The sequence below is a fragment of the Carcharhinus amblyrhynchos genome, chromosome 3, assembly GCF_965287045.1.
Source record: "Carcharhinus amblyrhynchos chromosome 3, sCarAmb.v2.hapA, whole genome shotgun sequence".
Taxonomy (NCBI): Eukaryota; Metazoa; Chordata; class Chondrichthyes; order Carcharhiniformes; family Carcharhinidae; genus Carcharhinus; species Carcharhinus amblyrhynchos.
Window position 1 is genome coordinate 55,522,912 of NC_137326.1, and position 14,086 is coordinate 55,536,997.

A 14,086-nucleotide genomic window follows, 5' to 3' on the forward strand; every position below is an offset into this window, starting at 1 on the left:
CGGTTCAGCGTTAGATGCCGACAAACTTCACAATATCTTCTCATGGGGGATTCTGGAACTAGGGGGCACGATTTAAAAATAAGGGGTCTCCCACTGAAGACAGGGTTGAGGAGGAATTTTCTCTCTTCAGGGATCTCTCTCCTCCAGAGTGCAGAGGAGGCTGGATCGCCTGATATATTCAAGGCTAAGTTGGACAATTTTTTGATCCATGGGGGAGTCAGGGGTTAAAGGAGGGAAATAGTTCAGGCCACAGTCAGACTAGCCATGATTTTATTGAATGGTAGAGCACGCTGGAGGGGCCGAATGGTCTACTGCTTGTATTTCTTATGACCTGCTCATTTTGTAGACTTGCAGCACACAAGTGAAGTTCATGCGAACACATCAAAGTGTGTGACAATTAACACGGACTGCACCAAATGTGCTTGTTAGCGACAGGGTTGCTAACCGAAAGCCAGCACCTGCTGGTTTTCTACTAGAGGTTCCTGTAAACAGCAATGTGATAATGATCAAATAATCTGTCTGAGTTATCTTCATTGAAGGATGAATGTTGGCCAGTACACTGGGGATAACTCCCCTCCTCTTCTTCAAAGGAATGCCTGCATGGATTTCCTCTGGACGCTCCGGTTTCCTCCCACAATCCAAAATATGTGCAGATTAGGTGGACTGGATGTGATAAATTGCCCCCTTAATGTCAGGAGGAATTAGCAGAGTAAAAACAAGGGATTACAGGGATAGGGCCTGAGTGGGATTGTTGTCAGTGCAGACTCGATGGGATGAATGGCCTCCTTCCGCACTGTAGGGATCCTAATGCCGTGGGATCTGTTACATCCACCCAAGCAAAACGACAAGGTCTCAGTTTAACCTGGAGAGTGCAGCATTCCCTCAGTACAACACTGGAGTGTAAACCTTGCCTCCCTGCTCAAGCACTGGAGCAGGACTTGAACCCATGATTCAAAGAACGAAGAACAAAAACAGCCCGGGAAACAGGCCCTTCGGCCCAACGAGCCCGCGCCGCCATCTTAACACCACCAGTCCCCCCCTCCACCCATGACCCTTATCTATTGTTTTATGGCAATCCACATTGAGGGAAACTAATTTAGGGACAATTTATTACTGCCAATCAGCCTAACAGCACATCTTTGGGGTGTGGGAGGAAACCGGAGCACCCGGAGAAAACCCACGCAAGCACGGGGAGAATGCGCAAACTCCCACAGACACCGGCCCAAATCCATGTGTCTGCACAGCAATCAGCGATAGTCACTGCGCTGTCGTGTTGCCCAGTATCTGGTCCAGTTTAAGCACACACTAACGACATGAAGCACTAAACCAATCTCGAACAACCAAGAGCAGCCCAAGTACGACCCATCGCGTGTATGCCCCACGTTGGACACAAGGCGGATCAACTTAAAACCTGTGAATGAAAAGAAAAAAAAAATTATTATTGTACCACATCCATTTACCTTTCCAGGGACACCCCAATGCTAATGACCCTTATTTAAAACAATCTCCTATATCCACCCATCTCCAACCCACTCATGTGCCTGTCTAAGTTACTCTTAAATGACTCTAGCGTGTTTGCCTCCACCACCTTACTTGGCAGAGCATTCCATACCCCCACTACCCTCTGTGTGAAAAACCTCCCTCTAATATCTGTCTTATACCTCTCCCCTTGCACCTTAAGCCCATGGCCCCTTGTCCTATGTGTCTCTATCATAGGAAATAGCTTACCTCTGTTTACTCTATCTATACCCTTCATAATCTTATATACCTCTATTAGATCCCCCCTCAGTCGCCATCTTTCAAGGGATAAGAGCCCCAATTTATTCAATCTTTCCTCATAACCCAGTCCTTCCATACCAGGCAACATCCTGGTAAACCTCCTCTGCACTCTCTCCAGAGTCTCCACGTCCTTCCGGTAGTAAGGCGACCAGAACTGGACGCAGTACTCTAAATGCGGCCTAACCAACATTCTGTACAACTGCAACATTAGACTCCAGCTCTTATATTCTATACCCCTTCCTATAAAGGCTAACATACCATAGGCTTTCTTCACCACACTCTCCACTTGCACTGCCACCTTCAAAGACTTGTGCACTTGCACCCCCAGGTCTCGCTGCGATTCTATACTCCTTATGGGCTTACCCTTTATCATATAACTCCCCCCTACATTATTCCGGCCAAAATGCATCACCTCACATTTATCCAGATTAAACTCCATTTGCCACGTACCTGCCCAATCAACCAGCCTATCAATATCCCGCTGTATTGCCAGACACTGCTCCTCACTGCCCACCAATCCAGCCATCTTGGTGTCATCAGCAAATTTGCTGATCACACACCTACTCCCTCTTCCAAGTCATTTATATACACTACAAAGAGAAGAGGTCCCAGTACTGAGCCCTGCGGCACACCACTAGTGACAGACCTCCAGCTAGAAAAGGACCCCTCCACTACTACTCTCTGACTCCTCTTTGCAAGCCAGTTTTCTACCCATCTAGATACCTGGCCACGTATCCCATGAGCTTTAATCTTCTCTACCAACCTACAATGAGGGACTTTGTCAAAGTCCTTTTCAGAGGAAAGGTTGTGATGATGCAAGGCTGACTGACCAACAGATGTAGCACTGGAGGCAGTAATAGTCCAGGTGGGTCCGAGGAGTGACACCATGATTTGCTGGCTGGGTTTGGCATCGGGGGAGGTGGAGACAGAAAGCCCACCAGGACCATCCTGAGAGGGGAGGGAGAGCAGGTTGCCAGGGAGATCATCTCTCACATTCTGGACCTTGACAACAGTGCCACAAGATGACCTCACATAAATGATAAAGATCTGTGGAGACATCATTACGTGACATCTCCGACCCACCACACCACCAACTCCTCACACTGCTCAATGTACCTCACCCCCATCACTCACTCAGTGCTACACCCTGACAATCAGGGCTCGTGTCTGATGTCCAGACACTCCACCTCACCCTCACACACCTAGTAATCTGACAGACACACACACACCTCTCATTGCCTCCACAGATCTCCAACTATTCAGCTGTGGCGGGCACACCACCCAAGCACAAAGCAACAAGATCACTGACTTTCTGTGATAAGGTGACACAATATAGTGGGCTAGTACTGGCAGGGGACAAGGATGCCCGCATCCCCTCCCAAAGAAGGTGGCTCTTGGCATCATGAGGCTAGTCGTGAGACAATATGAAGCATCCATTCTGGCTGAGAACCTGGAGGATGATGGCATCTCCCTGCCATGTACTCCTTCTCAATTCCCAGCTCACCCTGCCACGATGAACACGTTTCAGATGGTGCGACTGGCGACCACTTGCTTTCCTCCCTGGTCCCCTCTTCCCTCTCCCCAATCTTCCCCTTCCTGCTTTCAGACACCTGCCCAGCCACAGTAGCCCCAGGAGGGGAGAGTAACAGCTCGGTATCGATGAACAAAGAACAAAGAAAATTACAGCACAGGAACAGGCCCTTCGGCCCTCCAAGCCTGCACCAACCACGCTGCCCAACTTAACTAAAATCCTCTATCCTTCCAGGGACCATATCCCTCTATTCCCATCCTATTCATGAACTTGTCAAAATGCCACTATTGTATCCGCTCCCACTACCTCCCCTGGCAACAAGTTCCAGGCACCCACTACCCTGTGTAAAAAAATCTGCCTCATACATCTCCTTTAAACTTTGCCCCTCGCGTCTTAAGCCTATGCCCCCTAGTAATTGACAATTCCACCCTAGGAAGAAGCTTCTGACTATCCACTCTGTCCATGCCTCTCATAATCTTGCAGATTTCTATCAGATCTCTCTTCAACCTCTGAGCTCCAGTGAGAATCAACCAAGTTTCTCCAACCTCTCCTCATAGCTAATGCCCTCTATACCAGGCAACATCCTGGTAAATTTTCTGTATCCTCTCCAAAGCCTCCACATCCTTCTCGTCATGTGGCGACCAGAATTGAACACTATATTCCAAGTGCGGCCTAACTAAGGTTCTATAAAGCGTCAACATGACTTGCCAATTTTTAAACTCAATACCCTGGCCAATGAAGGCAAGCATGCTAAATGCCTTCTTGACTACATTCTCCACTTGCATTGCCACTTTCAGTGATTTATGTACCAATTCACCCAGATCCCTTTGCCTATCAATACTCTTAAGGGTTCTGCCATTTACTATATATTTCCTATCTGTGTTCAACCTTGCAAAATGCATTATCTCACATTTGTCCAGATTAAACTCCATCTGCCACACACTGCATGACAGCAGCCCGCAGGGTGAAAGCTACCAGGCTATGGACCTCCCTGTGCCACACATAAGCCAGCAGCAGAAGTAGAACAAGGTCTTTAAGTGTCCACTAATTGGAGTGGGCAGGGAGGCCACCTGCTTTATTTAATAGGATCCATACTCCCATCTTCAAAACTTCAAGTTCACCAAATGGTGATGGTGCTGTAAAATCCAGCCCCAAGTGTCATATCAGCCATTTGGACTGGGTCAGAACACCATAAAACAAAAGAGCAGAGTAGGCCATTCGGCCGATCAAATATGTTCCATCATTCAATGAGATCATAACTGATCTGATAATCCTCAACTCCACTTTCCTGACTTATCCCTAAAACCCTTGATTCCCTTCTGATTAAAAATCTATCTGTCTCCATCTTGAACAGACTTAACAACCCATCCTCTACAGCCCTCTGCAGAAAAGAATTACACTGATTCACTAATTTCTGAGAGAAGAAATTCCTCCTCATCCTCATAAATGGGCGCTTCCTTACTCTGAGATTATGCCCTCTGGCACCAGACTCTCAAGGGGTAAACAACCCTCAGCATCTATCCTGTCAAGCCCCTTGAAAATCCTATATGTTGTAATAAGATCATCTCTCATTCTTCTAAACTCCAAAGAGTACAGGCCCAACCTATTCAATCTTTCCTCATAAGATAATCCCTCCATATCTGGGGTCAACCTAATGAATCTTCTGTGGACAGCTTCCAATGCCAATATATCTTTCCTTAGATAATGGAACCAAAACTGTTTACAATATTCCAGGTGTGGTCTGACTAATGCTTGTATAGTTTTAGCAAATCTTCTCTATTTTGTACTCCATTCCCTATGAAATAAAGGCCAACATTTCATTTACCTTCCCTCTTACCTGCTGAACTGGTATGCTAGTTTTTTGTGATTTATATACGAGGTGTCCCAAATCCCTTTATGCTGCAGCTTTCTGCAATCTTTCTCTATTTAATTAATATTCAGCTCCTTTATTCTTTCTAACAAAGTGCAGAACTTCACATTTTCCTCCACTCTGGCAAGTCTTTTTTCATTCGCTTAACCTGTAGATTCTTTGGTTGCAATCTTACGACCTTGTCCCACCTGTCGTTCAGCAAGTTCGCACCCAGTTTCTCACCTCCCCGATCTTACCGGCCCTCCTTTGTGCTGATTTGTCTGTGTTGGTAGGGTTTACGCAGCGCTGATTATCATATCACCACCCTTGCATCGCCATCTTCATAATTTTTGGCAACACTGGGTCTCTCTCAGTCCATATCCTTATGTGTTTAGCAGAGACTGGCAAAGTCTCTTTATAATGCAGTGCCAGCACTATCTCCTGTGGGACTGGTGGTGATGCTATTGTCTGTGGTAAGGGTAAATGGCTGAGTGTATTCACATTTGATATTTGTGTCCCAGGACGATGCTGAAACATGTAACTGTATGCTGTTAACCCTTGCAGAGGCAATTGACAGCATTGGCCTATTTTCTCTAAAAATGGCTTGTGGTCTGAAACTATTATGAAATGCAGTCCACAAAAGTATTAATTAAACTTTTTGACCGTATAAATGACCACCAAGCTTTCTTTACCTATCTGGGAATATATTTTTTCCACATCTTATAATGTTCTTGAAGTAAAGGCAATTAGCCTCTCTTCTCCATCAGGCATTGTGTGGGATGAAACTGTTCCCAGTTCATACAGTGATGCATTGCAGGTCACAACTAAAGGCTTGCTGGGACCATAGTGCATCAATAATGCCAATGACTGACTGCAGAACCAGCATTATTTTTGAGAATGTTCCTAGGTTCTTCTCCCCATCCCCAACATTAATGTTTCTTTAACACATGGTGGATTGAGGCATTTTGTAAAAAATCTACCATAATAATTCACCATTCCGATAAATGACTTTAACTGTGAGATGTTTTTTGGCTGTGGAACCTCTTTTATGGCTTTTACTTTGTCTTCCAGAGGATGTAAATCTTTGGTGTCTACCCTAAACCCCAAATAGGTAAGCTTGTCTGTCTGGAAACTACATTTCTCCCATTTTAGCCCAACACCTACTTATTTAAATCCTTTCAAAACTTTCTCCAAGTTTGGTTTGTGCTCTTCAGGTGTGGCTCCTGTAATTAGAATGTCATCATGATAAACCATTATATTCGGGATGCCTTGTAATAAACTTTCCATCATACGATGGAAAATGGAGCAGGCTGATGAGACTCCAAAAGTTAAATGTGTATACTGGTATAAACCTTTGTGAATGTTGATGATAACCAACCTCTGTGAATCTTCATCCAACTCCAGTTGCTGGTAGGTGTGATTGAGATTTACCTTTAAACTCTCAGTTTGGCATAACAGTCCTCAATTCTAGGAATGGGGTATCTGAGAGCTCCTCTATTGACTGTTAGTTTATAATGCCCATGGATTCGTACAATTTGGTTAGGTTTGAAGATAGGGACTTTTGGTGCAGCCCATTGGGAGAATTGAGCAGGCTTTAAAATATCTAAATCTTCCAGTCTTCCCAGCTGAACTACAACCTTCTGATGAAGTGCTCAGGGTACGGGAAAAAATGTAGGGGTTGCATCAGGATTCCAATAAATTTTAGCTCCCCTTATACATCCTAGTTGATTTTGGAAGACGATGGAATATTTACACAGCAGTTGCTAAAAACCTCCATCCCGTAGATTTAATATTTCCAACTAATTTAATTTTATCTGCTTGAGCCAAATACAATCCATTAAACAAGACCAATGACATTTAATTACCAAAACAGATAGCTATGAGTTTGATTCTTAGAGGACATGGTCTCTGTTGTTTCTCCTAGAATCTGCAAAGTTTCTCCCATATGTGTGGACAATATGGCTCCTGACTCACTCAATCTCAAGGAGATCTTTTTGAAGGTAACTAAATGCCTGCTTCTCTATAGCTGCAGCCCCTGTAGCGACTTCCACTTTAAAAGGTCTGCCATTTACCATCAAAGCTACCTCTATAGGGGATATTTTAATTTGTTGGACATGTTTCAGGGTAAACAACTCAGGTCCCTTGTCAGGCTCCTCATTCCATTTTTTTAAAGGAGTTAAACTAATCATTGTGGTTTCTTCTTATGCATTCTGCCCTGACTGCTTCACTCTCCACCACACATATAAGTGAGCCTTCCTATTGCACATTCACTATAATCTTGCTGCTGTTCACGCTGGTCAGATCTTACAGTCCCACCAATAGCATACCCCCACTATGGGTTTTCCTAGTGGTGAGGGGTGTGTTCAATGGGAAACCCCATTGACAGGAGCATAAGATCCTGCCAGCAGGGAGTAGCATGCTGCCTCCCACTACTGCGAAACACTCTATGGAGAGGAGGAAAAGTCCCTGGGCCAATTCTGCAGCTTTTTCTAAAGATTTTGATCTTAGCCAATAACTGCTTCTATATGATGAGGTTGTTTATACCACAGACCAAACGATCTCTTAACATTTCTCCCAGCGCTAGGCTGAACTCACAGTGCTCTGACAACCTTCCCAATCTGGCCTTGAAACCTGAGACTGTCTCCCCTGGCTCCTGGATTGCTGGATGAAGTTTGTATCTCACCATAGTGATTGAGGGTCTGGGGTTGAAATGACAACAATCTGGACAAAGGATTTCATGTTTGGAGCACCAGGCGATGTTAATGTTTTCACTAATCGGTAAGTTTGTGGGCCACAGACTGTGAGCAAAATCACCTTTTGCTTTTCTCCAGCTGTTATTTCATTTGCTACAAGTAAGTAACGCAGTCTTTTAATACACTATCCCCAGTTTTCCACTTCAGGTTCAGATGGTTCAATCTTTCCAATCAGAAGAATTTTAGTATGAGTATGTACCTTGCTTCTTCTTATTCTCGATGCTCAGGTCTCCTCCCTCTCTAGCAGCACAGTGCGATCCCTGACAACTTTGAAAGTTTTTTCCTCATCGCCAACATAATAAATTGAGGGCGACCCAATGTGGCTCCAAGTAATTGCTAATGATAAATAGTTATTTACAACCAAGGATCAGGCAGTATAACTATGTGACTATAATCCACTCCTCCCTGGCTCCAAATGAGGATCCTCCCTAACCCGGGATACACATCCCTGTACTCAATTGGCTCAGCTTCCCACCTCAACATTCCACAGGGACTGTCCGATCATGTAGCCCTCAGAGATTACTCCCTTAAAGGGTCCACACTACCACAGCTAGAGATGGCACATCAAGATTGTGCCCGTCCCTCCATGTATTCACAATTTTTTAAAGTTAATCCACGAACCCTCTCCTCCCCAGTGGAGATGGTGGTGAAGTGGTGATATCACTGGAATAGTAATTCAGAGACTCAGGCTAATGCTCTGAAGGACATGGGTTCAAATTCCACCATAGCGACTGGTGGAATTCAGGTTCAATCAGGTTCAAATCATACAGCTTGTCTCAGTAACGGTGACCATGAAACTATCATTGATTGCTATATAATTTTATCTGGCTCACTAATGCAAGTAGGGGATTTTCACAGTAACTTCACTGCAGTGTTAATGTAAACCTACTTGTGACACTAATCATAAATAAATAAATAAATCTGACCTGCACGCATCTCCAGAATCACAGCAACAGGGCTGGCTCTTTAACTGCCCTCTGAAATAGCCTAGCAAGGCACTCAGTTTAAGGGCAAATTGGGGTGTACGACAAAAACTGGCCAAGCCAAATCTATGAAATGATAAATAAAAGATAGATATCAGGAAACCTTTTAGCTTAAAAGTAATTAATGTTCAAAGTGGGAATAAAGTGTGATTCAGTTTGCAGGAGCCAGTGGATAAAGTACAAGAGTATGGAAATGAAATGTGCTAAGCTTGCTGTATTAACCGGAGAATGGGTGTGGAAAATGCTCAGTAAGTCTTGTTCACGCAACAGAAATAGATGAGGGTGTGGTAGAGCAGCATAGCTGAAGTGTTTATATTATCTGGACATGAAATGCTGCCCCGTCTTCACCACCACATTATCCCGATAAGAGCTTCTAATTAAAATCAGTGTGTGGAAGTTGAGAAGGTCCCAAGGTGCTACATGGACAGGCAAAAATAACAATAAAACTAGCCAAGTATCACAAAGGTGAAGTGGGAAAGTTAGGGAAGGGAGCCTTTGCTTAATTGAAAATAGTTTTCTGAATTAACCTCTTCCATGCCAATGTACTTCTGTAAAATGATAATCTCTTATAAGCTGCCTCATTTCCATTCTGAAAAGCTCAAGGCTCTTCAAGACTTTTCTCAAACCCTTGAGTCTCTGGATCAGCCTCATGACTCTTCGCTGTTCTGTCCACAGGATTGGAACGTCTCCCTCACTTCTTGAGAATCAGCACCGAACACAGGCCAGTGGTGGAACTCTGAGGATGATGGAAATGTGAAATAAAGACAGAAAGTACTGGAAACAGTCAGCAGGCCTGGTAGCATCTGAGGAAGGACAGAGAAAGAAAAAAATGGATATATAAATGCCTCCTGTATGGGCTCACACGAGAGGCTTTGCTGGAGTCAGCAGTGACTGACAGGCACCCCTAACTGGGTCACAGTCATGCCTCTGACCTGACCCCATTTCCGCTGACTGGGTGGAAATTCCCTCTACACCAAATACATTCTCTCTCATGGTCACAGGCAGTTTCAAAAGGGAAAAGATGTGGGGTGGTGGTGATGTGTGGTATTGTCGCTAAACTACTAATCCAGAGACCAAGGTAATGATGTGGTGACCCGGGTCCGAATCCCGCCATGATAGATGGTGGAAATTGTATTTAATAAAAATCTGGAATGAAAAATCTCATGATGACCACAAAACCATTGGTGATTGTCATAAAATCCCATCTGGTTCAATACTGCCCTTTAGGGCAGGAAACCTATTCCTCTTACCTGGCCCGGGATACATGTGAATCCACACCCATAGCTTATTAATATCTCCCAGAGAACCGCCCTGGAACCCGGTGTCAGAGACCACAGTTATTTATTGCATTCTTACTACCACCACACTCTAAACTACAACTGTCCTTGCAGGGCAGTTCTCAGGCAGATCACCCCACACCCATGGTCACCTAATCTGTTCCCTTACTCCAACATACATAACAGCAAGCAAGAAGGCTAATGAGGCCCAATCATGCTCTTGAATTTGCAGAGAAGCACAGAAAGATTGTCGAATCTCTAGGCCATAATTTTGTTCAATCTGGGAATAAAGAAGGCATGTGGGCAATGTGCATTGTAACATCATTTGATAGTGAAGCGCTCATCACTGTTTTTATATCAATCAATTAATTAGTATGGACTACAGTGTAAAATATATTATTCTTACAGTTGAAACCTTAGAAGTTAAAATCTAAAGGAAAAAGGATAAATCTGCTGAGAATATATAGAGAATTACATGTAAAGAATATCACCCTCTTCCAGACCCATTAGGTTTTTGATTAAAAGAGAGCAGTTGAACAAAATCCTTTATAACCTTAACAATTATAGCTTTAAGTAATTTAGTTCAAGAAGTGACCCAACATTTATTTTTCACTATATTTCATAACAGAGAATCATCAGAATATTTAGACTCTGGAATTTCTTATCAATGTGATAGTACTCATGAAGGGCCTCTGCTCATAAGAAGTGATTTTATATTAAAACTGGTATATATCCCAGGGGTGACTGCTCATGTTCTTTTCTGGCATTACTGCAGCAAACAAATATTTTATGTATTCTGTGTACAAAGTTTCATCTGAAGCATGAAGGATAAAAGGAAAAAAATCATCCATTTCATTCAATAGAGCCTGTTAGAATGCTGATAAAATGGCATTTCAAACCCCTATGGACTAATTGAAAATCTCTTGTTAAACATTGTATTGAATAGTATCTTGCCAAATCCCTACTTCCGTTTATAAATTTATCTGTAAATAAACCTGAATAAACAGTTTAACCTGCATGCTATAAATGTGAAAAGTTGTAATTTTCTGCCTTCTGAGAAGTAGAAGGTCAAGGCTGAGTGTCCAGATATTCCCTGGTAAGCAATTTGCTGCAAGTCATGTCTAGTCGTTAAATTTAGGGTAAGTCAACATTTACAGAGTAGAAACTGATACAATGAGTTTCAGTTTAATATACTGTATTCATTGCTCAGGATGTGCTCTCCACCACATTGGAGGTCTAAGCACAGACTGGACGATTAGGTTGAGGAATACCTCTGTTCAATCAATTCACGTGACCCTGAGTTTCCAGTCACCTGCCATTTTAATTCTCCATCTCAGTCCTACTCTGACTTCTCCGTCTTTGGCCTCCAACATTGTTCCTCGAAGCTCAACATAAACTCGAGGACCAGCACCTCATCTTTCAATTAGGAACTTCCAGACTTAACACTGAATTCAACAATTTCATAGAAACATAGAAACTGGAAGCAGGAGTATGCCATTTGGCAAACCCGCTCCGCCATTCATTTTGATCAAGCAGATCATCGAATTCAATATCCTGATTCCCCCTACCCCCTCATATTCCTTGATCCCTTTAGCCCCAAGAGCTATAACTAATTTCGTCTTGAAATCAGACAACATTTTGGCCTCAACTACATTCGGTGGTAGTGAATTCCATACATTCACCACATTCTGGGTGAAGAAATTTCTCCTCACCTCAGTTATAAAAGGTTTACCCCTTATCCTCAAACTGTGACACCAGTTCTGGACTCACCCACCATTCAGAACATCCTTTCTGCATCTACCTTATCAAACCCTGTTAGAATTTTATAAGTTTTTATGAGATCCCCTTTCATTCTTCTAAACTCCAGTGAACATAATACCAACTGACTTAGTCTCTCCTCATATGACAGACCTGCCATCCCAGGAATCAGCTGGTAAACCTTTGCTGCACTCCCTTTATAGCAAGGACATCCTTCCTCAGATAAGATCACCAAATCTGCACACAATACTCCAGGTGTGGCCTCACCGACGTCCTATACAATTGCAGCAAATGTCCCTATCCCTATACTCAAACCCTCTCGCTATGAATGCCAACATACCATTTGCCTTCTTTACTGCCTGCTGTACCTGCGCGCTTACTTTCACTGACTGATACATGGGGACTCAAGGTCTCTTTGAGGATCCTGGCAATTTATCCACCTTCAATCCCATCAATTTCCCCAAAACCATTTTTCTACTAATGCTGATTTCTTTTGGCTCCTCACTAAAACATGTTTCTCTCAGCTCTTCTGGATAGTGTCAATAAATTCAAAATTTGATCTTTTTTAATGGTGAAAGAAACATTTGAGTAAAATAAATGATAACGTTGGTCAGATGGGTCAAAGTAACTTCTCTGGTCCTGATTATTCCTATGACTTGAATGTGGCTTCTTCAAATACTTGAATATTTTGCACTAGTTAGGCTCCAGCTCAGAATAAATCAACTGACAGTATTGAACAGGGCTCATTAGATCACAGTAGATCTCTTGTCACTCAGCGGGAAGGTTGTGGTTACAAGTGTCACTTCAGAGATAAAGAAAACTTTATGCTAATTGCTCTTTCTTATTTGTAAACTGGACTTTTCCGTTGAAGTCAATTGAGAAGTCTATAGGCACCAGAACAAAAGAATTCACTTTTCACATTTCAGAAATACCTCATTTTGTTATGTCTGTGGAGCCGCTAACAGACCACCCAGAACTACACAGATCTGTGCAGAAGAAAGCAAAGGTAAGTAATTTACTGGAAATCACATGACAGAGACAAGCTATAGATCCTGAGCTTGCTGGTTTTGAACGTAGTCTTTTTTTGGGAATATGCTAAGGAGATTAATCTAACTGGCTCTCTCCCAGTCATGCCTGAGACTCTGTGTGTGGTTTTCAACCTGTGGCCAGAGAATCCTCATATGAATGTTACTTGTCTGTGTTTGAAAACCTGTAAAGCTGAGATGAGGAGAATTGATCCAACTCTATATTTTCCTCCACACCAAATCAGTAGCTCAACCTCAGACGCATCTCCAGATTAATGGTGTCAAACCTCTGTGAACTCTATCCTTTCCTTATAAAGTTTTTTTTTTAACTGCCCATCTCTGCAGAGACTATTATTGTGTTCTGTGTGTGTGTGTGTGTGTGTGTGTGTGTGTATTAGGAATGTGTGTGTGTGCTAGGGATATTTCCAAATTACAACTGTGTTAATCAATTCTTGCAAGTTTGTTTTATAGCAAATCAATTATTGAAAGAAGTCTGATTAAAGTCTCTTTCTTTCTCTGTGCCAGTAGTAAAGGTAAATGATTGACTATTTTGGTGAGTAAACTAATGCTATGATCTGTGGAGTAGTGGGGCTAGATAAACTGCGCACTCCTCCCATTGTGGTCATAACAAAGTTAACAGCACCTTTTTAGGCTGCAACCACAGAATGCTGTTTCACATCAACTGGCAGAAGTAAGCTCTGGCCAATGTGGACAACTGAGTTATTGATAGGTTACATTTGTGGGCAAATGGATATACTGTGGGAAAATGTGAAGTTGTTCATTTTGGAAGGGAGAACAAAAGAACAGAGTATTATTTAAATGGATAAAAACAGCAGAAAGCTGCAACATAAAGGGACTTGGGGGCACTTGTGCCCAAAACATGGAAAGTTAGCGCACAGATGCAGCAGGTAATCAGGAAAGCAAATGGAACATTGACCCCTATTTTAAGGAGGTTGGAGTTTAAGAGTTGGGAAGTCTTACTGCAACTGTACAAGGTCCTGATGAGACCACATCTAGAGCACTGTAAGCAGTTTTGGTCCCCTTATTTAAAGAAAGATATAGGATAGGGTTCTCCCAGGCCATTGTACTGTTCAAGCTGGGGAAAGGGATTGAGACTAGCTGGAGGAACAT